Here is a 26,522-nt window from a genome sequence, read left to right as displayed (position 1 = left end):
TTCCTTGTTGTGGGCCCCTGAATGCTTCACCAGTCCTTTTCAGTTCTCTGAATTCTGCCTACATCTCCATAAAATCTCTATTTTTAAAACTCATCAGTTAACCCGCTGAGTGTGCCTTCTGTTTTCTGCTAGCACCATGACTAACCCTATAGTTGATAAAATGTCTTTTGTTATTCCCTAGTGCAGATCAAAACTTACTCGACCCAAAATAGAAATTGTCCTTAAAAAGAAAAAAATCAATATTCAGGGCACCTGGGTGGCTCAGTCAGTTGACCGACCAACTCTTGGTTTTAGCTCAGGTCCTGATTTCATGGGTCCAGAGGACTGAACCCTGTGTCGGGCTCTGTGCTCAGTATGCAGTCTGCTGGAGATTCTCCTTCTGCCTCTCCTTTGACTCATGCACACTCTCTCTTTCGATCTAAATCTCTCCAAAGTAAATAAATAAATATTTATTTTAAAAAATCAAGATTCCACCAGATACTATTGTGAAACATGTCTGACAACCAATGTTGATTGCACCACTAAAAAGGTTCTAAGGAGAAGATATATTCCCTGAAGCCAAATCCTTTAAGGGTAGAGATATTGGTATTGTGTTCTATAACCAAGATATTAAATATCTGGAAAGTTGCTATATTTATACCAATTAATTGTATCAAAACTCTACGTGCAATATGCTAAAGTAGGAAGAATTGTTGAAAACAATATAATTACAAAGGTGACAAAATCCAATATATTAGAATGAGTAACAGGGAATCTTCTCACTTATATCTTTAAAAAGCTCTTAGACTTTTTAGACTAGCGTAATAGCTATCAGTTACTTGGTCAGCTGATATTTTTTTTTGCTACTTTAGAATAATAATATGGTCTATTTTATGAAGACTGAACAATTCTCTTGAGTGTTGTTCCTGAAGAACCTACACAATTTATTCAAAACACTAACTAAAACCCTATTTTTTTTTCTTTTTTGGAACAGAAAATGTGAAAAAGACACCTTCAGAATATTATATAGAATCAATGACCACCACATATCAACTCTTATTGGCCATTGCCTTTGCCACCTACCCAATCTTTTTATTGAGAAACAGAGTTTTATGATTCACATTTAACCTCCCAGTTTTGCTCTTTAGGGGCTAAATGCAATATTGTTGAAACATACTCTTTGAATTTAATAAGAAAATGATCGATTTTAATGCTATCTCAGGAGAAAAAAAGTGTAATGCTCAACATAGTATAGTAAAAAAGAAGAGGCAGGCTTTCGTAGTTGTTCATTGCAATTGAGAAAGCCTCCTATTTCTTCCTACATTCCAGACTAAGTCATTGTAGCAAACTTGTCGGCTTTAGCCAACTTGTGTTTTTATGTCTCAGTAGAGATGTGCTTCAAAGAAATCTCCCTTTGAAACCTGTGATAAAAACTACTCAAAGCAAACTGAATCCATAATGAAATAACCTATATTTTCTTTTTTTAAAAAAAGGAAAGGAAAACAGAGCTCTTACTTGCAATACATTTTTAATAGTATTTTGAATAGCTTTACTCTTTTTTTCCCCCGTGGAACTATATCAGATTCAGACATGCTCTGAAAGGACAATCTTTTCTCAAAATGATAGGTAATTAATAATTGAATTTAAATGAAACAATGTGGAAGCATTAGTCTATCTGTACCAAGAGGTCTTTCCTTTAAAAAAAAAAGAAACAAGAAAAATTCTCAAAAATTAAAAAAATCTATTTTTTTTTTTGCTATTATTTATACATTACTATGGCCAGGAGAGACTCATAATGCAAATTTTAATTTCTACTGTGGGTCACAGACCCTATCCTCCAAATTCATTCCCCATTCCTCAATCTAACACATTACTACCTCTACCTGTATGGTCTACACCTGTTAGATTCTGGTTCAATTTGGACAAAATCAACAGTATATGAGAATACATGCCATGTGCCAGTATCTGAATTAATATGGTGGGAAATACTACCAAATGTTGAGAATAAAGAAGCATGTCCCCAAATAGTGAATGAATATATGAATGAATAAACAAATAATACACTATAGAACTGAGCTTTAACCTTATAAAGATGAATGTTGCTAAATCAATACCTAAAACCAATATAGAAAAGTCTTTTTTGATTCTAAATTTGTGATTCTTTATAGAAAATTAACTTGATGGCAAACACCTCATTTGTACCTCAGAGAAAGAACAATTTTATTATCCAATGGTTCTAAAATTTAAAGTTTTGTCTTATTTTATCGAAGAACACAAAATCACAAACACTGTGATTGATATCAAATATGAACAAGTTATAATAAAAATGTGTGTACAAAGAAACTAAAGGAACAAAAATATAATCCAGAAATATACCCAAACATATATGGTAGCCTGATTTATAACAAAGTACCACTGAACTTCAAATCGGTAGGGTAGTCTTTTCAATATGTTGTGTTGATCCATTAAGGTATCTCCAAAGGAAAAAAAAAATGAAATTAACCCCTACCTCACAATATATACAAAAGTCATTTGAGATAGATAATAATACTAAATAAATACATAAACACACATAATTGATTATTATTCATTCAAAAAGAATGAAATCTTGCCATTTACAATAATGTGGATGGAACTAGAATATATTATTCTAAGCAAAATAAGTCAGTCAGAGAAAGACAAATACCATATGATTTTACTCATATGTGGAATTAAAAAAAAAAAAAAAAAAAACACAGACAGGGAATCCCTGGGTGGCTCAGCAGTTTGGCACCTGCCTTTGGCCTGAGGTATGATCCTGGAGTCCCGGGATCGAGTCCCACATCAGGCTCCCTGTATGAAGCCTGCTTCATCCTCTGCCTGTATCTCTGCCTCTCTCTCTCTCTCATGAATAAATAAATAAAATCTTTAAAAACAAACAACAACAACAACAAAAAAAAAACAGATGAACATAGGGAAGGGAAGGAAAAAAAATAGTATAAAAGCAAAGAGGGAGGCACACCCTCTCACACCTAGAAACTTTTAACTATAGAGAAAAAACTGGGGGTTGTTGGAGGGGAGGTGGGTAGGAAACGGGCTAAATAGGTGATGGGCATTTAGGAGGGCACTTGTGATGAATGTTGGATGTTATATGCAAGTGTGAATCACTAAATTCTACTCTTGAACCCAATACTATACTACCTGTTAACTAAAACTAACTTGAATTTAAATAAAATATTGGGAGAAAATAAAAAAGAGGAGGATTGAATAGTACCCAACAAGTTTGGAAATTTAGAAGTGAATGATTTTTTTCCAGAATCCTTTAAACTGTGATGGGGAAAAAGATCAGAGATGAGTAAGTCAAGGCAGCAAATGTTGACTGCCATTTCAACAAAAATGGACTGGAAATTATTCAAGAAAGACTGAAGATAGATGGAGAGAAAAAGCAGAAAAGGAAGCATGGCTAGATAAGGACATTCTGAGGGAAGGGAATAGGACAACAAAGATTTTTTTATAGACTTTTATAGATCAGAGTTACAACCAATTAGTAAAAGATATTGAAGACACTGGAAAGAAAGATTAATTGTTAGATCAAGATGGAAAAGCAAGATTAAAATAAAGAAGAAACTAACAAAGCAAGGTGTGGTGGGGGCGGGGTGGAGAAAAACTCCCTGTGGCAGAATTAATCTTGATCAGGAGAAAGAAAACTCATCCAGTGCTGCTCAAACAATACAAGTAGAGGGTTTGGATGTATATATCTTTAGGTGGCCAGGATCGGTAGGAAATTGATGGAGAAAATGCATCATAAAGGCAGAGGCACCATTACCTCTAGAAGAGCCTTAGGAATGGGATTTAGAAGGGGGATTAAGGATGTAGTGAGGATTGAAACTTACTGTAAAATATGGATGGCAAAATCACTGAGCACCAAGAGGTAAAAGCATTGGCCACATCTCTAAGGCCCACCTCAAGCTAGAGACACCAATCTGCAGAAATGTGATCATCTTCCAGCTACCTCATTTGGATATAAACAATCTGATGGTCTGTGTATACAGGGTTGGGATCCAGGATGTGAAGACAACATATATTAGATACCTCTCAGACTAAAGCAATTTTTCTAACAAACACACACTTCTGCCATCAGAAATACAAGAGAAAAAAAGTCAAGCTATAGACTGGGAGAAAACATTCCCAATTGTTAGGTACAGCAGAGGACTTGAACTCAGAATCCTGTAAGTCAATAAAAGGCTAACAATCTAATTTTTAAAATGAACAAAACTTGAAAGGGAACATCACCAAAAAATGATATGCAAATGAATAATAAGCTTACGAAAAGATACTCAGCATCATTAGTCATCACAGAAATGCAAATTGAAATCACAGCGAGACATTACATCCCACAGGAATGGCTAAAATTATACACGATATAATTTTTTACATTATTCCCCAAAATATCAAGTGCTGGTGATATGGAGCAATGGAATTCTCATAACTTTTTGATGGGATGGTAAACTGGTACATACACTTTGGAAAATGGTTATAATCACACATACACACACACACACACACACACACAACCTATAACTGCAAATTTCAACGTTTCAAGAAGAAATGAGTGCTTTTGACCATAAAAATACATATACAAGATTGTTATGAATGTTCATGTCAGCGTTAATTACAAAAATCAAAAGCTGGAAAAAATCCAAATGCCCAACAAATATAGAATGAATAAATGAAAATCACCAACAGCAATGGAAAAATGTTAACTATTCCTTCAGATAAAAACAAGGATACATCTCACACACTCAAGATTTAGTTAAAGAAGCCAGAAATAAACATTTATAATATATTTATTTGATATAAAGTTCAAAGTAAGCAAAACCAAGTTATGATGACAGAGATTAAAATACCAGTTTTTCTTGAGTGTATCCCAGTAGACAGGAAGCATTAGGCAGCATACTCAGTGTTAGAAATACTTATATGAGTGATGATTTACCTGGGTGTATACATGTATAGAAATGCAAATAGTCACAGCTTTAGAATATAAATTTGATTAGCAGATGACACAGCAGAATTGATGTGTATTGAGTTCTGATTCTGTGTATGTTATTTCATTTAATTCTCACAACCAGTTTTTGAAGGATATATAATTTTTCCTCTAGAGATGATGCCTTAGATATTAAGTAGAGCTAACATTCAAGGCCAGATCTCTGGAATTCCAAGATCTCTGGAATTCCAAGATTCATAGTCTTAAAAAAATGAAAAAAAAAACAAAACAAAAAAAAACATTCTACCTTGCCCATACATCTTTTTAAAGTAATCATAATGTTGTGTTTATGTAGCTCAATTCATAGTTCTAAGTGTACTTGAGAGATCCATAAGACCCCTGATATGTGGTAATTTGTAAACGTACTGAACATAAATCTGCAGTCATTTGGTAAGGGATCTAGTCTGACTCAATATATAATTCTTGGGATGACCTGGGTGATTCAATTAAGTGTCTGTCTTTGGCTCAGGTCATGATCCCAGAGTCCTGGGATCAAGCCCAGCATCAGGTTCCTTGCTCAGTGGAGAGTTTACATCTCCCTCTCTCTCTGTCCTCCCCGTGCTCATGCTTTCTTAAATAAATAAATACAATCATAAATAAATAAATAAATAAATAAATAAATAAATAAATAAATCTTTAAAAAAAAGATTTATTTATTTATTCATGAGAGACACACAGAGAGAAGCAGAAACATAGGCATAGGGATAAGCAGGCTCCTTGCAGGGAGCCTGATACTGGATTCAATCCCAGGACCCCAGGAGCATGACTTGAGCCAAAGGCAGATGCTCAAACACTGAGCCACCCAGGTGTTCCTATATATATAATTCTTAATGCTACATTGCCAATCTCTACCCGTTCTTTAAATTGCAATAGTTCTTATGAAATAGGAATTAAATAAATATTCATTGTGAGTCTTCATTTTTCCAGGCACTGTTTTAGTCCCAAATAATTTATGCTACATGTGTAATAGTCTCATAATAATAGCAATTAAGAATTTGTTGCTATAGTGCTAGTAAATGTCAAATATCTATGATGAATATTTTTACTTCCTTGTCTTCTACTATGAAATTATAGATATGCTAAGAAAGAAAAAATAAAGACCCAATAGATTGTCTTTAATAAACTTTTTAAAATGTCAACCATCAGCAATGTCATACTGGGCCCTGTATTTCTTAAACAGGGCCCAAATCTTCTAGGATGTTCCATTTTCCTTTTTTGCACTTTCCCACTGAAGAACTCCCCTTTTTCTACACTTTCCTTCCAATCAAAAACTTCCATCATATGCAAATAATCTAAACTCATTTCCTAAGACCTTGCAACTCTGTTTCTGTTTGTATGCAAGAGCTATTAAAATTATTATAACATCTATTGGTGCCTTCATTTAGTTTGAAAAGATATTGAAAATCTATTTCTCAGTATTGTAATTCAAAATTGTAAAAGAGAAAACTGTGAGTAAACTGAGGGTGAAGAATACATAGATGAAGCTATGGTAAATATCAGAACAGCCCTTTTTATACACAGTGTTATTTTAGAATGTGATAAATTCATTTCCCCATTTTTCCATGTCTACAAAAACACTCTATTTATGAAAATTTTCCAGATAGCTTGGATACAAGTTTGAACTATAAAAAAATCATATAATTTAAATGTATATTATGAATAAAATTAGTAAAATTGTGAGATTCTTAGGCTTGATCTACTGAAATCCCTAAAAAAAAGTTTTTAAACCAAATTTTAAGAATGGATTATCCTGATACCTTACCATGGCAGCATCTTGATTCCATTCTTACTACAGGAAGTGACATCTTCATATTTTAACAGTCTTCAGAATATGTAAAATCATGACAAATGTTTATAGCACCACAAATGGACATCAGAAGAAAGTGTTTTAAAAGATTTGATTAAGTCATCAGAGGTTTAACTACTCAAGTAGACATCATTAAAAATATCAGTAACAAAATACTTATATTTAAATATTAAAGTAATAAATAAGAAATAAATAATGAAATACTTATTTTATGGTTTAATATTTTCATTATGTAATACCTATGGAATATGTACCACAATATAACAGGTGCCTAATACTGTATAATATGTATAATATCCTGTATAATATGTATAATATCCTTTATCTGTAGTTTTTCTCAGACTTAAATTAGATTTGGGCTTCCAACTTCCTTCTTGGCTCTTATAACTTCTTACAAAGCTACCTCATGTTTTGGCCAAGACAGGATATTGCACATTTACTTATTAACCATGCTTTTTATAATCCATCCAAATAAGATTATTTGCTATTCCCTATTATTACATGCTATTATGGTAAAAGCATGGCCTATGGGGTCAGAACATCCAGCTCAAATCCTGCTTCATCCTCTTCTTGTTGTATTATCTTGGTTAGGTTATTGAGCCATTCCGATTTTTTTTTCCTTATCCAAAAATGGGAATAATATCTTCTTTACATTTTAGTGTAAAAAGGATTATAAACTGAACATACACAACTCAGATTCATAGAGAAAATGCACTTCTTTATTTTGGTCTACCAATAATCTAATCATCTCTTAACCTGAACCTATTGTAATGTGGGAAATAATTGTAATTGTTAAAGATTTCTTTAGGAGTAAAGTCACACTTCTATCCTCTTCTCAGGCCCTTTTTATGGTATATGGTATATGGGGGGAGAGATGTGGCTTAAGAAACTTCATGTTAGGGATCCCTGGGTGGCGCAGCGGTTTGGCGCCTGCCTTTGGCCCAGGGCGCGATCCTGGAGACCCAGAATCGAATCCCACATCGGGCTCCCGGTGCATGGAGCCTGCTTCTTCCTCTGCCTATGTCTCTGCCTCTCTCTCTCTCTCTCTGTGGCTATCATAAATAAATTAAAAAAAAAAAAAAAAAAAAAAAAAGAAACTTCATGTTAGAAGATTAATTCAGTATGGCTCTTCCGAGCCCTAGGATCATGATTCTTATCCTGCTGGCATATTGGTATGAGCTGATAATATTGATAGAGCTCAGCATCTGACAGTGAGCTGGTAGAGTTTGGTGGTGCAATCTGGCTGATTAAGCCTCATATCAGATCTTCCTAGTACTTTCAATCCCTCTGAAATCTATGATTCATATAGATATGGCTACCTGGTAAGCAAAATTTACAAAAGCTGCTTTGCCCCTGCTATGATATTCCCTCTGGAAACTTACCTGTAAGCACCTTGACCCATCTTATTTAGTCTAGACATTCAAGAGCCCAGGGTAGCCCAGTGGGCTATGCAGCAGTTTAGTCCAAGGTGGTCTGCGGGAGTGCTCTTTCCAGAAATCCCAATGATGACTGCTGGCCAAAGCCCCATCCCACCCTATTTGGTGATATTTTATTTACTAAAACACCTTTGCCTTCCTTGTCCTCTTGTTCTCTTTCTTCTTCCAGACCCCCAGAGTCAGCATTGAAAGACTTTCTTTTTCCTTTCTCTGTATCAGATATTCCTTCTCTAGAGAAGCAAGTCTTACAATTTGGCTACTCCAGAAAAAAAGAGCATCTTCACTACTTTATGGGAAAAATCAATGATTTAAGTCCTTAGTTTTTGAGATGTTCCCTAAATCATCAATGAATTTGGAAATTCCTTTTGTTTTCAAAAAAAGCTAACTTGCATACAAAATCCTTTTTGTTTCTGTTTGTTTGGGTTTTTTGTTTGTTTGTTTGTTTGTTTGTTTTTGCACATTAGAAGTCAAATTTGCCTCAGTTCTCCACTTTTCATTCCATGGTAAGTCTCAATGTCACTGCATGTATCTGAAAACCAGAGCCAAAAAAAAAAAAAAAAAAAAAATGAAAACCAGAGCCAAAAAATCATGTGCTTAAAAAGACAAAAGAGAAATGAGAAATCAGAATTTTCCAAATTATTACCTTATTTCCATCCATAAATTTGTCATTAATGTTCTGCTATTTAAAATGTATTTCTCTCTCTGCATTTTAATATTCCAAACTTCTTTCAGAATCCTTCTGAAATATTAGCTCCTTCCCCATCCTTGTAAGTAAAGGTAATCTCACTTATGGCCGGTATCTCTTCTATTTTGCTTTTATAGTGTTTATTACTATCACTCTTCATGTAATAGTTACATCTACATTTTTCTCTCTTGCTAGATCCTATGCTCCTTGTAGACATGGGCTATATGTTGGAGATAGCCTGATATAATAGGAAGACATGTCTAGTTCTTTTATGATATCTGACAAGTGACTTAAATTCTCTATATGTAATGTTTTATCTGTAAAATGGTAATAACAATATCTACATTGTAGCCTTGTATAATTATTGTAAAAAATACCAATACTATAGGTGAAAAGATTCCTGTATAGTATCAATTAGCAGTTCACTTTCAATAGACAATAATAAAGTCAATTAAAATGGGGCCAATTTTTAAGAATTGTCTAAGTCCACAGAGCATTTACTCAGTTTCTGTTCTATCGATATTCAGGAATGATTCTAAACTTTAAAATAAAGCTTCTAATGTTGAGAATGCAATAAAAGGAACTATAATGAATGATGAAATTAATGCTATTATTTATATCAAGAACAATTTAAATAATCCAGTCAACTGCAACTAAAATATCATATAAATTTATATAAGATGTCACAAGGTATGCAGTTTATTCCTTCTTTCAAAAGTCCAATTATTATTACAAGAGAAGTGACAAAAATTGAACCTTCTCCTGTATACCATTTTCCATAGAGCTTTTTTTATACAAATATTATCTTGTTTGTTGCTTTTTGTAGTATAGCTAGGACAGCTTGGTTAGATCAGAAAATCTAAAATTCAGAGGTTGAGATCTCTCTCCACGGTCAATTACTGACTACTTAGTAATGTGAATGGGTTAAGAGTCAGCTCCTCCCAATTTCTTGCTTCAATTCTTCTTTCATCAATCAAGATGAAGCTGATATTTTGTTAATGAGAATGGCATTCAGTTTTACTTAGACTATTTTATAGAATGTTTTTCTATTTATGTCACTTATTAGTAATAATGATAATAGCACCACTGTCTATTTATTATGTGGGACTTGTGAGAAATAAATTTCCTGCTGTTCTGAGAATCTGGATGCATGCCTGTATCATCAGTAACTGCTGACCCACCATACCTTTTGTTACCCTCACAAAAGAGATTAAGTTCCTGTCATCTGAGAACAGATCTTGGTGTCAGAAATGCCTAAATTTTAGTCACTAAAATCCATTCACTCTTTACTGCCCCAGGCCAATAATCTACTCTTCTGCCCAAAGATATACCTCTGCAACATGACTAAGGCTAATAGCTGCATCCTATTCCAAAAAAGAAGAAAGACTTGAAATACCATTCAGAAGTGATTAAACACCTTGCTGGATAAGGGAAAAGGTATTTTCTCTTTCTCTTTCACCTTTTTCCCTTCCCTCCCTCCCCTTATTTCCTTCTTTCCTTCCCTCCTTCTTTCTTTCCTTCTTTCCTTCTTCCCATTCTCTCTTCATGGAAACTATAGCATTGTAAGCAAACACCAAACATTATAATAACAAGATCAGAACAACCACAGGCTTCAAAATGAGTCCCTTCAATTATTTTGCATTTAGAATTTTTTTGTTTTAGCTTACAAAGATTTTTTTCCTTTTTTCCCACAAACTATGTGTTGAAAACATAAAAGATTTAAAAAACAATACCTAAATATAAATGCTTTAAAACATGATAAAATTGTGCTCACTTAGGCTTAAAGAATGCCTTCTAGACAAATTCTTTGTTCAAACACACCAGTTAGAATTCAGCCCAACAGAATTAAATTCTGTTCTTTTATGTACCATTTGGGAGCAGTCTCTCACTAAAGAGGGTATTTGATATATTCTACTTATATTATAAATTCCTAGCTGCCTCCACATAAAGTTTCCAGAGAAAAAATACCTTGCTCTAAAATGTAGTAGTAACTGCTGCAGATCAACCAGAGATTTGTGCATTACAGTTGACCCTTGAACAATGCACGGATTAGAGCTGCCAACATCCTGCACAGTTAAAAATCCATGTATAACTTTTGACTCCTCAAAAACTTACCTACTAATAGCCTACCGTTAACTAGAAGCCTTACTAATAACATAAAATAGTCAATTAACACGTATTTTGTATGTGCATTAAACACTGTATTCTTACAATAAAATAAGCTAGAGAAAAGAAAATGTTATTGAGAAAATCATAAAGAAGATAAGATACATCTGTAGTATTGTATTTATCAGAAAAAAAATCTGGGTGTTAATTGGACCCACGTGGTTCAAAGGTCAGCTGTGGTCAGAAAAGTGATCAAAATAAGCAGATCACTTTTCAATTTATTTTTTCTGATCATTTAAAATAAAGCTTTCGTGACATTGAGTAGTTTTGTTCTAGGTCAGAGAAGCTTCTTATTATAGGGCAGTACTTTTCTGCCTTCCTCAGAGAAAACCACTGACACGTTAAAAAAAATAAGATAATGGGTCTTAGCACAAATATATAGTTAATCTACAAAAGAAAACTCATTTTTGAGAAAAAAAAATTGTCTACAATTATCCAGGGTCAAGGTTTACATGACATTCTATTGCCATAGATTCTTCAATAAAGTTTTGAGACCTCTCTGCTAATATTCATTAGCATTTGAATCCGTCCACTCAGTGAACATTGATTAATCTTGTGTATCAGGCAAAATATTGATCCCTTATCACACTGATTACACACATACACACGTCCCTACACATACACAAAAACTCTTCTGAGAATCTATTTTATCATACTGTTTAAGTTATTTATAAGTGCCATGATGATATATAACAAAATAGAAAACTCAGTGGCTTAAAACAATAGCCCATGAATCTTCACATCAGTTGTGTAATTTTGAGATAGTCACTGAGTTCACTCATGCATCTGAGTCACTGTGTGTCAACTATAGGCATAAATCGGAGATGTTGAAGATTTAGGTCCATACAACTTCAATAAAATGAATATTTCAATAAAGTGAGTAAAATGAACCTAATGGCTTCCCAGTGCATATGAAAGTTATGTTTACATTATAGTAGACTCTATTAAGTACGCAATAGCATTATCTCTTACAAAACAATGCACATGCCTTAATTAAAAAATATTTTGTTGCTAAAAAATGCTAACCATCATCTGAGCTTTCAGTGAATAGTCATTATTTTGCTTATGGAAGGGTCTTGCCTCAATATTGGTGGCTGCTGAAGGTTGAGATGGCTGTGACAATTTCTCAAAATAAGACAGCAATGAAGTTTGATGCACCAATTGACTCTTCCTTTCATGAAAGATTTCTCTGTGGCTTGTGATGCTGTTGATAGCATTTTGCCCCAAAGCAGAACTTCTTTCAAGGCTGGAGTCAGTTTTCTCAAACCCTGCCACTGCTTTGTCAACTAAGTTATGGAATATTGAAAACCTTTGTTGTCATTTCAATAATCCTTGTAGCATCTTCACCAGGACTAGTTTCCACCTCAAGAAACCACTTTATTTGCTCATCCAAAAGAAGCAACTCCTCATCTGTTACAGTTTTGCCATGAGATGGCAGCAATTCAAGCTACATCTTCACATGCTGCTTCTCGTTCTTGTTCTGTTATTTCTACTGCACCTGCAGTTACTTCTTCCACTGAAGTCTTGATCCCCTCAAACTCCTCCATAAGGGTTGGAATTAACTTCTTCCAAACTCCTATCACATTGATATTTTGACCTCCTCTTAATGGCATCTAGAATAGTGAGTCCTTTCCAGAAGGTTTTCAATTTACTTTGACCAGATCCATCAGGGAAAGCACTATCTATGGCAGCTATAGCTTTATGAAGTGTATTTCTTAAATAACATAACTTGAAAGTCAAAATGACTCCTTGATCCATTGGGCTGCGGAATGGATGCTGCATTAGCTGGCATAAAAACATTACCCTCATTGTCCATCTCCATGAGAGCTCTCTGGTGACCAGGTGCATTTTCAGTGAGCAGTCTTATTTTGAAAGGAATCTTTCAAAGTCTCAAAATATTTAGCTTAAAATATCTGGTAAACAATGTTGTAAACATGTTCTGTCATCCAGGCTTTGTTTTTCCATTTCTAGAGCATAGGCGGAGTAGATTTAGCATAATTCGTAAGGGCCTTGGAATTTTCAGAATGACCAATGAGCATTAGCTTCAACTTAAAGTCACCAACTGCATTAGCCCCTAACAAGAGTTAGCTTATCCTTTGAATCTTTGAAGTCAGGTACTGACTTCTCTTTTCTAGCTATGGAAATCTGTAGATGACATCCTTTTCCAAAAGAAGGCTGTTTCACCCACATTGAAAATCTGTTGTCTAGCATAGCCACCTTTATTAGGTTTTCTGGATAATTGTTGGTTCAGAGCTCTCTCAGGAGCCTCCCAGGTGTAATATGAAACTGGCCTCCATACTCAGAAGGCAAGGGGAGTGGGAAGAAAGAGGTGATTGGGGTGGGGAAGGTGTTTATAAGCAAAGGGAACTTACATAAGAGGCTTACCTTGGGCAGCAGCATGATGAATGGATCCCTGTGCCTGCCTGCCAAACCTTAAAAGTCTATCAAGAGATCTTAACTGGGTTCAGTCACATATTCTGTGCAGGTGTTCTAAACACCACGTCATTGCCTGAGGTTATCCCCTTGAAGCAGCCTCTGGGAGCAAAAATGGCAAGCAGAATTCACATTCTAAAGGCAAGGGAAGGGGTGAGGAGCCTCCAAGTGTTGGAGTCCAACTCATAGGCCAATGGGCAGGCATGTCTTTTTGATGATGTTCCTCAGCGGTAACTTGCTGCAGCTTCTACATCAGCACTTGCTCCTCACCTTGTACTTTGATGTGATGGAGAGGGCTTCTTCCCTTAAGTCTTGTAAAGCAGCCTTCCATAGCTTCAGACTTTTCTTTTGCAGCTTCCTCACCTCTCTCAGCCTTCACAAAATTAAAGACAGTTAGGACCTTCCTCTGGATTATGTTTTGGCTTAAGGGCATGTTGTGTCTTATTTCTGCCACACCACTCACTATCCAAACGACGCACACTTTGTCCATACCAGCAAGAAGGCTGATTCACTTTCTTATCATATGTGTGCTCACTGGAGTAGCACTTTTCATTTCCTTCAAGAACTTTTCTTTTGCATTCACAACTTGGCTATTTGGCACAAGAGGCCTAACTTTAGGCCTATCTTGGCTTTCCATATGATTTCCTCACTAAGCTCAAGCATTTCTAGGTTTTGATTTTTTTTTTCTAGGTTTTGATTTAAAGTCAAAGATGTGTGACTCTTCCTTTGACTTGAACACTTAGAGGCCCTTATAGGGCTATCAACAGCCCTAATTTCAATACTGTTGTGTCTCAGAAAATAGGGTATCTGAGAAGGAGAGAGAGAGGGGAATGGATGGTAGGTAGAGCAGTCAGGACACACACAGCATTTGTAAGTTTTCTATCTTATGTTCTTGTAGTTTGAGGTGCCCCAAAACAATTACAATAGAAATATCAAAGATCAAAGATTGCAGATCACTGTAACAAATAGAGTAATACTGAAAAAGTTTCAAATATTTTTAGAATCACAAAAATGTGACACAAAGTGAGTAAATGCTGTTGGAAAAACAGTGTGGGTTTGTCACAAACTTGTAAAACATGCAATATCTGTGAAGCACAATAAAGCAAAGCACAATAAAGCAAGGTATGCCTGTTATTAGTCTTGACTGGGCTCACTCATGTCTGGGGGCCAGCTGATGAAGATTAGTCTGACATAGGAAAGATGGTGGATGGTGTAGTCAATTCCATATATCTCATCCTCCAGAAAGATAGCTAGGGGATAGAAGGTAAGCAAGCCTCGGTATGCAAGTGGCTTTGATGCTTTTTTATGTCCATTTGTTCACAAGGAAGGACACAATGATGCCTCCCCTCCTTTTTCATATGCCTTTTGCACCTCTTAATTCTGGGGTGGTCTTCTGACTTGTTTTGGCTAATATGTCAATGTGACATCATTCAACTTCTGACTCTAGGCTTCAAGAGGTTTCCAGCTTCTTCTTTCATTTTCTTGGAACTCCATGTTACCATGTGAGGAAACTGTACAGCCTGCTTGCGATGATAAAACTATATAGAGCAGACACTAATCACCCAGCTGAGAACTCCAAGGCAAACCAGCCTCTCAATCAAGCCATACTAGGAAAGACCAGTAGAAAACCACCCAGCAGAACTAAACCAAAATTGCTGACCCATAGAACTAAAACAAAATGATTTTCATTTTAAGTCACTATGGTTTGGAGTGGTTTCTTAAACAGCAATAGATAACTGAGACACTCTACTTGCATCATGTTTGGTAATAATATGCCACTGGCCAAATCAAATCATGTAGCTATTCCGGGAGTCAAGAAGAGGGGTAATATGTCCTATCCACTATGGGAAGAGTAAAAAACTAAAACCAGCAATGCAAGTGATCTACCATATACACATTAAATATAAGAAAACTAATGATGAGAAGCTTAAATGATTCACACAACAGCACTCATTTCATAACCCAAAGTGCTAATCCTAGCTCCTTCTACTATAAAGCCTAAGCTCCATCTGCTTTACCCTTGAAGCCAATTAATGAGAAGAGTATACAGTTCAGCTTGTGGAGTCTGGGGATCCCAACTTCTTTAAGTCTTATGCTCAAATTTCACTTTGCATTTTTCCTCTTTTGCACTGCTGAAACTAAATTTCCACCAGAAGGCTCAGAGCATTCAGATGTCAACACCAGATATGAATGAAAGTGGGCAATCTCTGAGGACCTTTACACCAACAGCCTTTTTTTTTTTTTACCAAGCATCAGGTTGCCCTTGTTATTAATGGGACTCCAACAGTGCTGAATTTCTGTTGAATGGGCTCTGACCTTACTCCAAATGTCTGGTTTCTCACATCATGTGCTTCAATTCTTCTAAATAGAGTTCTGTTCAGAAATTCTACTTCTGGTAATTGGTCTATTTATTGTTCTCTTGGCTTTCTTTAGTCCCAGTTGGAGATTGGATATTTTTTCCTAGTTCAAATAACTGTGACCAAAGCCCTACTGCCATTTTCAGACCTTCTTGGACCTGCTTGGGTAGACTTCCAAGAATTACTCAAAACTGCCGCCCATCTTCTCATTCTTCACACTAGATAGGATGCCCTGATATTAAAGTTTTAAACCCTACTGCTAAATTTCTTACATTTATATCCTGCTAAATCCTAAGACAAAATATTTTATTCATCTTTATGCTGCTTTACATACATTACGCTTACTGCAGTACTTTGCAGTATCCTCAATTTTGCCAGTGTTTCATTAAAGTGTGTTGAATAAATGACACAAGTAAATGTTAAATGGATACAACTTATTATTTGGAAAAGCAGTTTCAAAATGCTGCTTATTAGAAGAGAAAGTTGTGCTATCTCTTCTCTGATACTATTTTAACATTAATAGGTTAGGAAGGAAATTAACCACTCTGACTCTAATTTACTAAGACAGAAGCAGCTTCTATTACTTTCTGACATGTCTGTAGTTATCTATGGATTGCCTGAAGTTACTGGGTACCATGGTGACCTGTATATATTTGGAGGCTAAGTGGAAAAACAGAAATCTGATTCCAAGGTGTCAGAAAAATGAAATTGGGTAAAAAGCAGCAAATACTGCACTGTAGATAGCACACTCATTTTTCTCTGAATCACTTTCATAAGAAAGTACAGTTCTTCCTGTCCTTTGGTGCACATAAAACAGGTGGGGGAAAAAAAAAAAGAAAAAAACAGCCTTTGTTAAAAAAAAAAAAAAAAGATGACATCTGTCTGGAGTCCTTCAATAAAAAGAAACTACTGTAGTTTTGATTCTTCTTCCTTTCTAACATTTTCTATATTCCATTTGTAGCAAAAACCACATCCAGTAACATTGCAGAATAAATATGTAATGGTTAATTTTATTTGGTCAACCTCACTAAGGCCATGGGGTACCTTGGTATTTGGTTAAATATTACCTCTGAGTGTGTCTGTGAGGGTGCTTCTGAATGAGATTACCATTTGAATCTGTAGACTGAGGAAAGCAGACAGCTCTGATCAATTTGGATGGGCCTCATTCAATGTAGGCCTGAAGAGAATAAAAGAATGAGTAAGAATTTCTTTTTCTCTCTGCCTGACTTTGAGCTTAAACATTGGTCTTCTGCAATTGGACTTGAAGTCAGCCTAGAACTTACATCAACAGCAATCCTGGTTCTCAAACCCTCAGACTCAGAACTGTACCATCAGCTGCTCCCTTGGGTCTGGACTTCTCAGCCTCCATAATTGTGTAGTCCAATTCCATATAATAAAAAGTGTTTTAATTTCTCTAGAAAACCCTGACTAATACAAAGTCCTTCTTCCCAGGAATATAAGAACCACTGAACAAGCCAAACATTCAGTGATGATCTCAGATTTCAGAAAAATTAAAAGTAATGGCCCTTTACTATTATCATTTAAACTTTAATCATTTTGAAGCATCTGCCTTTTGAAAACACATATATTATTCTGCAAATATATAAAACAAACATGGTTTTTAGCACAAAAGACCATGGAAAGGTGAAGTCCATATTTTCCTGTATCCATTAGCAAGGCTTGAACAAGTAATTAAAAATGAATAATACATATCTTTAAAGGTCTGATGGTTGTCATGATACTAAACAAAGGTATATTTATCATTTTCCAATGCTCATGCAGCATTAATAAAGAAAGGATGCGATATTTTTCCACATCATGCCAGAGCAAGCTTCTGTTTTTATATTGCTATTAAAAGATGGAATGGAGATTAGAAAGGATGGAGACCTAGCACCCTCCTTCCTCCATTCTCCTCTTTTATCATTCAAGAGATACTTGATAGTATTTTATGTAAATTTGTGTGTGTGTGTGTGTGTGTGTGTGTATAGTTGTAGTAAAAAACCCCATTTAAGAAATACATCAACAAGGGAAACTTAGTCAAAGCAATACAATAAAACACAAGAGTGCTTCAAAATCATGCACTTGATGGAAAAGATAAAAACATTTCAGTGGCAGAAAACTTTATGGGAACAAAGACTTTCATGGAAAGATTTGAGCTTTTTTTTTACTGCTAGGAAATTCAAGAAAGTGGTTCATGCAATGGCTGTCATAACGATCATCACAGATCTAATATATAAATGTCATATTGCTGAGAACATCAGAATTGTTGAGAATTTAAAATAGAAAGAACTCCAATATGGAAACATACTGTGAATAAAGACATTTCCTATTTTTTATGAGCCATTGATCCAAAATGGTATTTTAAAAAGGGAGAAGGATGTCCCTTTAGAAAGGACAAAAGGATAAAAGTAATGTTTTTTTTTTAAAAAAAAAACTCAGTAAGGAGCAAGCAGGTTAATCTTAATAAATAATCAAAACTTTGTAAATATGAATTTCCTCTTGTGGCTTCATTTTATTTTAACATCTTGTTTGACACCAACCTATTATTCCAGCAGTGACTTTTTATTAAAAAACAAAACAAAACAAAAAAACCCTGAATAATTTACATAATGTCAACCCCATCTATATAGGATTATTTCAAGAAAGTAGGAAGCATTTTATGCAAACAAATCAATATCATTTTGTTTCCTTACATGGCATATTATGGAAGATTTTTCTCAACTCTCTCTAGTTATTATTTAAAGATTCTCATCATTATAATTATTTCAGAAAATCTCAACTGCATGCTAGTATCTCTGTAATGGTACATTCTTTAACTTTTTATTTTGAAATAATTATAGTTACAAAAAAGCAGGCATAGAGAGGTCTCTTCACCTAGTTTATCCTGAGGATTACATTTTTTCATAACTATAGAACAATATCAAAATTAGGAAAGTCACATGATTATACTATGTTAATAGTTCTATGCCATTTGATCACATGTGTAGATTTCTATAACCACTACCCCATCCCCACTACCTCAATCAAGATATAGAAGCACAGGGCAGCCCGGGTGGCTCAGTGGTTTAGCACCTGCCTTCAGCCCAGGGCCTGATCCTGGAGACCCAGGATCGAGTCCCACGTCAGGCTCCCTGCATGGAGCCTGCTTCTCCCTCTGCCTGTGTCTCTGAGCCTCTCTCTCTCTGTATGTTTCTCATGAATAAATAAATAAAATCTTAAAAAAAAAAAGATATAGAAGCACAACGATCTCACTCATGTTACCCATTTATAGTCTTCCCTATCCCTCTTATCCTTAATCCTCAACCCTTAACTATTGATTTATACATCTGTGTTTCTATGTTTAGGTCTATCATTATATTAGGAATATTATATAACAGAATTGCAAATTATGTGACCTTTGAGATTGGCCTTTTGCATTCAGCATAATATTCTTGAGATCTCTCCAAGATATTCTTTTTTATTGCTGAGTATCATTCCATTACATGTGTGTATCACAGTTTGTTGATCCATTCACTTATTGTAGGACATTTTGGTCATTTCCGGTTCAGAGCAATTACTAATAAACATTCCTGTATAGGGTTTTGTGCAGATTCTTTTTTTTTTTCCCTCTGGGATAAATACCCAGAAGTGTGACTGTTGGGTTATACGGTTATTGTACATTCAGAGTTTTGTTTTTTGTTTTTTTAGAAGCTGCCAATCTATTTCCCAGAATGGCTTATTACTTTAAATTCCTACCAATAATATGTGAGAGATCCAGTTTCTCTCTGCATACTTGTCAGCATTTGGGACTGCCACTATATTTTATTAGGTTTTATTTTTTAGAGCAATTTTAGGTTTATAGAAAATACAGAATTCCTATAAATTTCCTGACTCCACACACATACAGCCTCCCCATACACTAACATGCTCCCCACTATCAAAATCCGACATCAAAGTGGTACATTTGTAATAATCAATGAATCTACAATGATACATCATTATCACTCAAAGTCCATAGTTTGCAATAGTGTTCCCTCTTAGTATTGCACATTTTATGGATTTTGAAACTTGTATAATGACATGTACCTACTACTATAGTATCACAGAGGATAGTTTCACTGTCATTAAAATCCTCTGTGCTCCACCTGTTCATCCCTGCCTCCCCTAACCCCTGGAAATCACTGACCTTTTTACTGTCTCCATAATTTGGCCTTTTCCAGAACGTTAAATTATACAATATGTAGCCTTTTCAGATTGCAAATTACACTTAATAATATGCATTTAAGTTTCTTCCATATGTTTCTATTTGATAACTCACTCTCTTTGTTTTTCTTAGCAGTGAATAATAGTCCATTGGGTGGATGATATATCCCAGTTTACTTATCTATTCACCTATTATTATGGGCTAAATTGTGTCCTCCTTCTTATATTCACATGTTGAAATTCTAATCCCTATTACCTCAAAATGTGGCTATACTATGAAATAGGGCCTTTAAAGAAGTGATTAAGTTAAAATGAGATCATTGGGACTTCATCAAGATAAGAAGCTTTTGCACAGCAAAGGATACAGTCAACAAAACTCAAAGACAACCTACAGAATGAGAGAAGATATTTGCAAATGACATATCAGATAAAGGGCTAGTTTCCAAGATCTATAAAGAACTTATTAAACTCAACACCAAAGAAACAAACAATCCAATCATGAAATGGGCAAAAGACATGAACAGAAATCTCACAGAGGAAGAAGATATAGACATGGCCAACAAGCATATGAGAAAATGCTCTGCATCCCTTGCCATCAGGGAAATACAAATCAAAACCACAATGAGATACCACCTCACACCAGTGAGAATGGGGAAAATTAAGAAGGCAGGAAACAACAAATGTTGGAGAGGATGCGGAGAAAAGGGAACCCTCATACACTGTTGGTGGCAATGTGAACTGGTGCAGCCACTCTGGAAAACTGTGTGGAGGTTCCTCAAACAGTTAAAAATAGACCTGCCCTACGACCCAGCAATTGCATTGTTGGGGATTTACCCCAAAGATACAGATGCAGTGAAACGACAGGACACCTGCACCCCGATGTTTATAGCAGCAATGGCCACGATAGCCAAACTGTGGAAGGAGCCTCGGTGTCCAACGAAAGATGAATGGATAAAGAAGATGTGGTTTATGTATACAATGGAATATTACTCAGCTATTAGAAATGACAAATACCCACCATTTGCTTCAACGTGGATGGAACTGGAGGGTATTATGCTGAGTGAAGTAAGTCAGTCAGAGAAGGACAAACATTATATGTTCTCATTCATTTGGGGAATATAAATAATAGTGAAAGGGAATATAAGGGAAGGGAGAAGAAATGTGTGGGAAATATCAGAAGGGAGACAGAACATAAAGACTGCTAACTCTGGGAAAAGAACTAGGGGTGGTGGAAGGGGAGGAGGGCGGGGGGTGGGAGTGAATGGGTGACGGGCACTGGGGGTTATTCTGTATGTTAGTAAATTAAACACCAATAAAAAATAAATTAAAAAAAAAAAGAAAAAGGAAGAAAAATAAATAAATAAATAAATAAATAAATAAATAAATAAATAAATAAATAAAATGAGATCATTAACCTGGACCCTAATTCAATATGGTAGATGTCCTTATAAGAAAATGTTAGGACACAGACATGCACAGAGGGAAGATCATGTGAAGGCACATGGAGAACATGGCAATCTAGAAGCAAAGGAGAGAAGCCATCAGAAGAAACCAACTCTGTCAACACCTTGATCTTGAATTTTTGCCCTCCTGAATTATGAGGAAATATACTTCTGCTTCAAGCTACCCAGTCTGTGGTACTTTGTTACAGCAGCCTTAGCAAACTAATAGACCTACTCAAGGACATCTTGTCTGCTTCTGAGTTTTGCAATTATGAGTAAAGCTGCTATGAAAATATTCATGCAGGTTTTTGTGTGGAAGCTTTCAACTCATTTTACAAAATACCAACAGTATAATTGCTGATCATAGAACAAGAGTATATTTAGTTTTGTAAGAAACCTCCAAATTATCTTCCAAAGTGGCAGCACTCTGGAAGTGTTGGAAGTTTTACATTCCAGTGTGTGAGTGATCCAGTTTCCCCACATCTACACCAACACTTGTTATTGTCTGTTTCTTATTACAGTTTTCTCAGTGGTTGTGACATGGAACCTCAATGTGATTTTGTTTTGCATTGATATTGGCATCTTTTCATGTGCTTATTTATCATTTGTATATTCTCTTTTATGGAATGTATCTTCATGTCATTACCTGTTTTCTAATTGGATTGTTGGTTTTGTACTGTTGAGTTTTAAGAGGTTTTTATATACTTGAGATAAGAGTCTCAAATATGTGGTTTACAAATATTTTCTCCTAGGCTGTAGTTTGACTTTTTATTCCTTAATAGAGGTTTTGCTTTGTTTGTTTTTTTTTTCAGAGCAAAGGTTTTTAATTTTTTGAGATTTATTGTCTTTTATGAACCATGCTCTTAGTGTCATGTCTAATAACTCTTTAATAACTCTTAAACAAATCTTAGGTTCCAAAGATTTTCTCCTACATTTTCTTTCTAAAAGTTTTACAGCTTTACATTTTATATTTGAATCCATGTTCCATTTTAATTTTTATGTAAGATGAGATTTAGGTTGAAGTTCATGTTTCTATTTTGTCTATGGATATCTAATTGTTCTAGCACCACCTGTTGAAAATATTATCTTTCCTCGACTGGATTTCTTTTTTACCTTTGTTAAAAATCAGTTGTCTGCACTTGAATGGGGGGAATTTCTGGTTCTCTACGTTGTTCCATTGATCTATGTGATATTTCCTCCATCAAGAACATACAATATTGATTACTGTAGTTATATATTAAATCTTGGTATCGGGTAGAGTGATTCCTCCTCCCCCTTTATTCCTTTTTGACAAAATGTTTAGCTATCCTTCCTTTACATTCCCATACAAATACTGGAACATACATTAATTTCTCTCTAAGCAAAGAGTGTATCAGTGAACCAGTTAGGATGCACAGGAAATATTTCAAAACTGAGATCTCAAAATATAAAGACATTGTATGTCTGTGTGTGTGTGTGTGGTATAGTTGTGGTAAGAGAGTGGAAATTTCCTTATTATAACATATATTGATTTGTTGTTTGTAATTGATGTACATGAATTACATTCTACTGTTTCAATTCAATTGTTTAGTATCAATTGTAATTTAACTCCCTAATTCATTGCTTGATGCCTAATAGGCATTTAATAATCATGAATAAATGATTTCTCATTAAATATATTATAATCAAATACTAAGCAACATCTTCATTAACATAAGGATAGCATTTCCTTTACCATATATTAATAAATTGACTGACTAGAAGACCTCATATGTACCTCATTGGATGCACTGCTGAAAACAAGGAAAAGATTGGGTACTTGTGCATTCATGATTTTAAAGCAAATATTGTGAACTCTTGACCATGGCTATACATACAGGAAGGAAGGAAGAATCCATTTCTTAAAATTTGCATTTTTGTTATTATTAAACACAGATTATGAGTATAGAATATAGGACAAAAGTGTTCTTTAGTTTCCCCTCCAGTGGCTAATCAGTTCATACCAAGTCAGACTGTTAATCATAAGAAGGGTGTCCTGTTTTTCTTTTTCTTCTCCCCTCATCCTGATTGTCTAAGTCTTTTATCTCATCTACTTTCTTGTGAAATTCCATGTAGTCTCTTCTAGGTCCAAGAACCAGATAAAAATCATTCCAATAGGTTGAGTTTTTCTTCCACCACAAGAATTAGAGACAAGAGAAGAACTGGGTAGGGTTGGAGGTTTGCCTCAGTCTAGCCTTGAGGTGACTCAGTGTATTTACAAGACTGACAAACATTTCTTTTTTAGTATTTTTCTCATCTTTTAGTGAAATTCTGGAACCTATTACTAAAAGATTTTCTACCACTTTATCAGGACTAAATAAAACATTGTTTTTTAATTCTAACTTAGTGTGGTCCATGACCTCTGAAAGGAAGGTAGAGATGTATAATGTACCCCAGCCCAACAGAGGATTGACAGACAGTTTTTAAAATCATGCTATAGTATTTTCCCAGAAAATTATAAGAAGAAAATTTTCTCTCTTTTCCATATCTCATGTGTCTGCTTTTATGCCAGGAGTCATAGTACACAGAATACATTCACAGAGTAGTGATTAATTCTATGCTTATGAACCATTGTTGAAGCAGAGAAAAGGGGAATCATTTTTGTTATTTAAATTTGAGAAATGAAGAAACTAAGGCTTAAATGATTCTGCAAGGTTAAGGAGCCAGAACTTCTGGATCCACGGTACAGAAACTTCCCAACACAGTATATTGTCTTCTTGAATAATGCTGAAAACTTTGTGGATTAGTAACCATAAAAAAATAAAACTATGCAATATAAAAATGTTTTTATTTACCAATGTGGTCACTAAAGGAAAGCTAACTAATATTCAAGGACAGAAATATAATATTGATTTTTATCAGTGAATATGGTGAAAAATTCAGGCTTGAAGTTATTGTATTACATTTTTAGATTAATGAAACACTATGGAAGCCTAATTTCTTTGAATTATGACCCCATGAAACATTTTTCAATAACTAAAAGTCTCCACACTCCAAAGAACACTAGTTCTTGACAATGCAACAAAGAAAAAAATAAGAGAGAGACAGAAAGGGGGTGGAGAGAGAAAGAAAAGAAGGAAGGAATGAAGGAGGGAATAAAGGAGAAAGAAAAAAACTGAAAACATTAGGCAAATATTGTTTATCAGTGGTACTAATTTGTTTAAAGTATTATGTTTTAATGATTAAATTGTTTCACCCCGATGGAAGCTATTGATTACAATAAATGTTTACTGCTTGGAATTGTTAAGAAGGTGACTAGGGTCAGACACCAAGAACTGTTTTATAACCATTGAGACTCCAGTCTATGTCTTATCACTTAGACTTAATATACGGTCTGGTACCAGCTCTAATAGGAAACAGAAGCACAGACCCAGCAAGACTTACCGTCTTCATATACAGTGTTAGACTAATATAAATTGATTATACACTATCTCATTGCTGCAGAGAAAAATCTATAGCTACTAATGGGTTTTGCTTTTAGAGTTGAAAGTCACAGAAATATTATATTTCTGTCCTTGAATATTAGTTAGCTTTCCTTTAGTGACCACATTGGTAAATAAAAAAACCACAGAAGGCTAAAAGGTTCCCATAAAATTCAACTACTGTATGTTTAAAGAAAATAAAGTGGACTTTTACATCAGGGGTGTGGTTTCTCACCTGACAACTTTGGTAACAACTAGTGATAATCCTTCTGGTCATCCATATTTCTCCTAATAGTTATCCATGACACAATTCAATTTATTCTGTAGGAAAATCCTGAGTGATCAAAGCATATAGAGTCATATGTTGGGAATATGGAAATATATTTAATCTTATTTATGGTGTTGGAAAAATATAGTCTGAGTCCTCCCCCATTAGGGAAATCTCATTTAAACACTCAATGTATGAAAAAATAAAATACTTCTGTAAAAAAACAGAGGGGGAAAGCCCTATCAACTAAAATAAATTTTGCAGGTATTTAGTACAGTTTAATTGCAGGAACACATGTTCTAATTGACAAATGGGACCAATCTGAATATCATTAACTCTTTGTCCCTGAAGAAAGGGAAATTTAGCAAGTGTCTTAAATCCTCTACTGAGGTTTCCTCATCTGTTAACTAAGACAATAAAAGATATTTTCCTCAAAAGGAGATCTGGAGCTTTAATTAGTATTCTTAATGTACAAAAATAAGTTATAAGCACTGTAAAATCTAAAGGAAATTACACATACAACTCTACTGAAACAGAAAGGAAAGTAACCAACAATGTTTATCTGGTCTCGTGCATAAGAATTGGAGGTTGAGTCAGAAGATCCAGAATTGGTAGTTTGCAGACATGGCCCCCATTTTTGCCCTTCCTGTATCCACATGCTTTTCCATATAATATAATTTTGCAATCCCCTCCCATCAGCACAGAAATAGACACAATTTCCACCCCTGAGTTCAGCCATGAATGGCTCTGGCCAGTGATATGTTCATATACATGACACAAAGAAAGGATTAAAATGAGTTTATATAATTGGGTGCATTCTCACACTTTGTCCTCTGATACTGCCATGAAAGGACACTGCTGGGCTAGCCTGATGAAGGATGAGAGACACAGGGAGCAGAGCTGAGGTTTCCCAGTTGTCCCAGATAAGGCCATGCTAAATCATTTGATAACCAGGTAACCACCAAGCATGATCAACACAGTTGCTTCTAGAACTATTCTATTAATGTAAACAATAGATTCCTATAGTTGTTTGTCACAAAAATTCTATGGCTGTTTATTCTACACCATTATTAAGATTATGGATAACTGATGAAAAAAATTTACTGAAAGTGTAGTGCTACTATAACAAAAATAGGATCCATTCATTGATTTGGAGATGGGGAGACAGGTAGTAAGGAAAATATCAGAGGAAGCTAGGAAAACTGGAAGAAAACTACAGCAGAAAAAGTGAAGTATGGTGACCTGTGTTATAACATTCTGTCGCATTTAGTAAAAATGTCACAGGTAAACCCAGAAGTTAGAAA

The 26,522-nt window shown here is 34.9% G+C and overlaps 1 long non-coding RNA gene across 2 annotated transcripts; it reads right to left on the bottom strand.

The window, feature by feature from the left end:
- Positions 1 to 7,906: 7,906 nt before the first annotated feature.
- On the bottom strand, positions 7,907 to 26,198 carry LOC144283699 (uncharacterized). Of its 2 annotated transcripts, none has more exons than XR_013352250.1 (3): positions 26,042 to 26,198; positions 25,186 to 25,284; positions 7,907 to 8,774 (listed from the first exon to the last, which is right to left on the bottom strand). It is a non-coding gene; the product is annotated as an uncharacterized LOC144283699 (long non-coding RNA). The 2 variants fall into 2 exon arrangements; XR_013352249.1 differs by lacking the exon at positions 7,907 to 8,774 and adding an exon at positions 16,896 to 17,063.
- Between the last annotated feature and the right edge of the window lie 324 nt (positions 26,199 to 26,522).

The sequence above is a fragment of the Canis aureus genome, chromosome 14 (genome assembly GCF_053574225.1).
Source record: "Canis aureus isolate CA01 chromosome 14, VMU_Caureus_v.1.0, whole genome shotgun sequence".
Taxonomy (NCBI): domain Eukaryota; kingdom Metazoa; phylum Chordata; class Mammalia; order Carnivora; family Canidae; genus Canis; species Canis aureus.
This window is presented reverse-complemented; position numbering and strand designations above follow the sequence as displayed.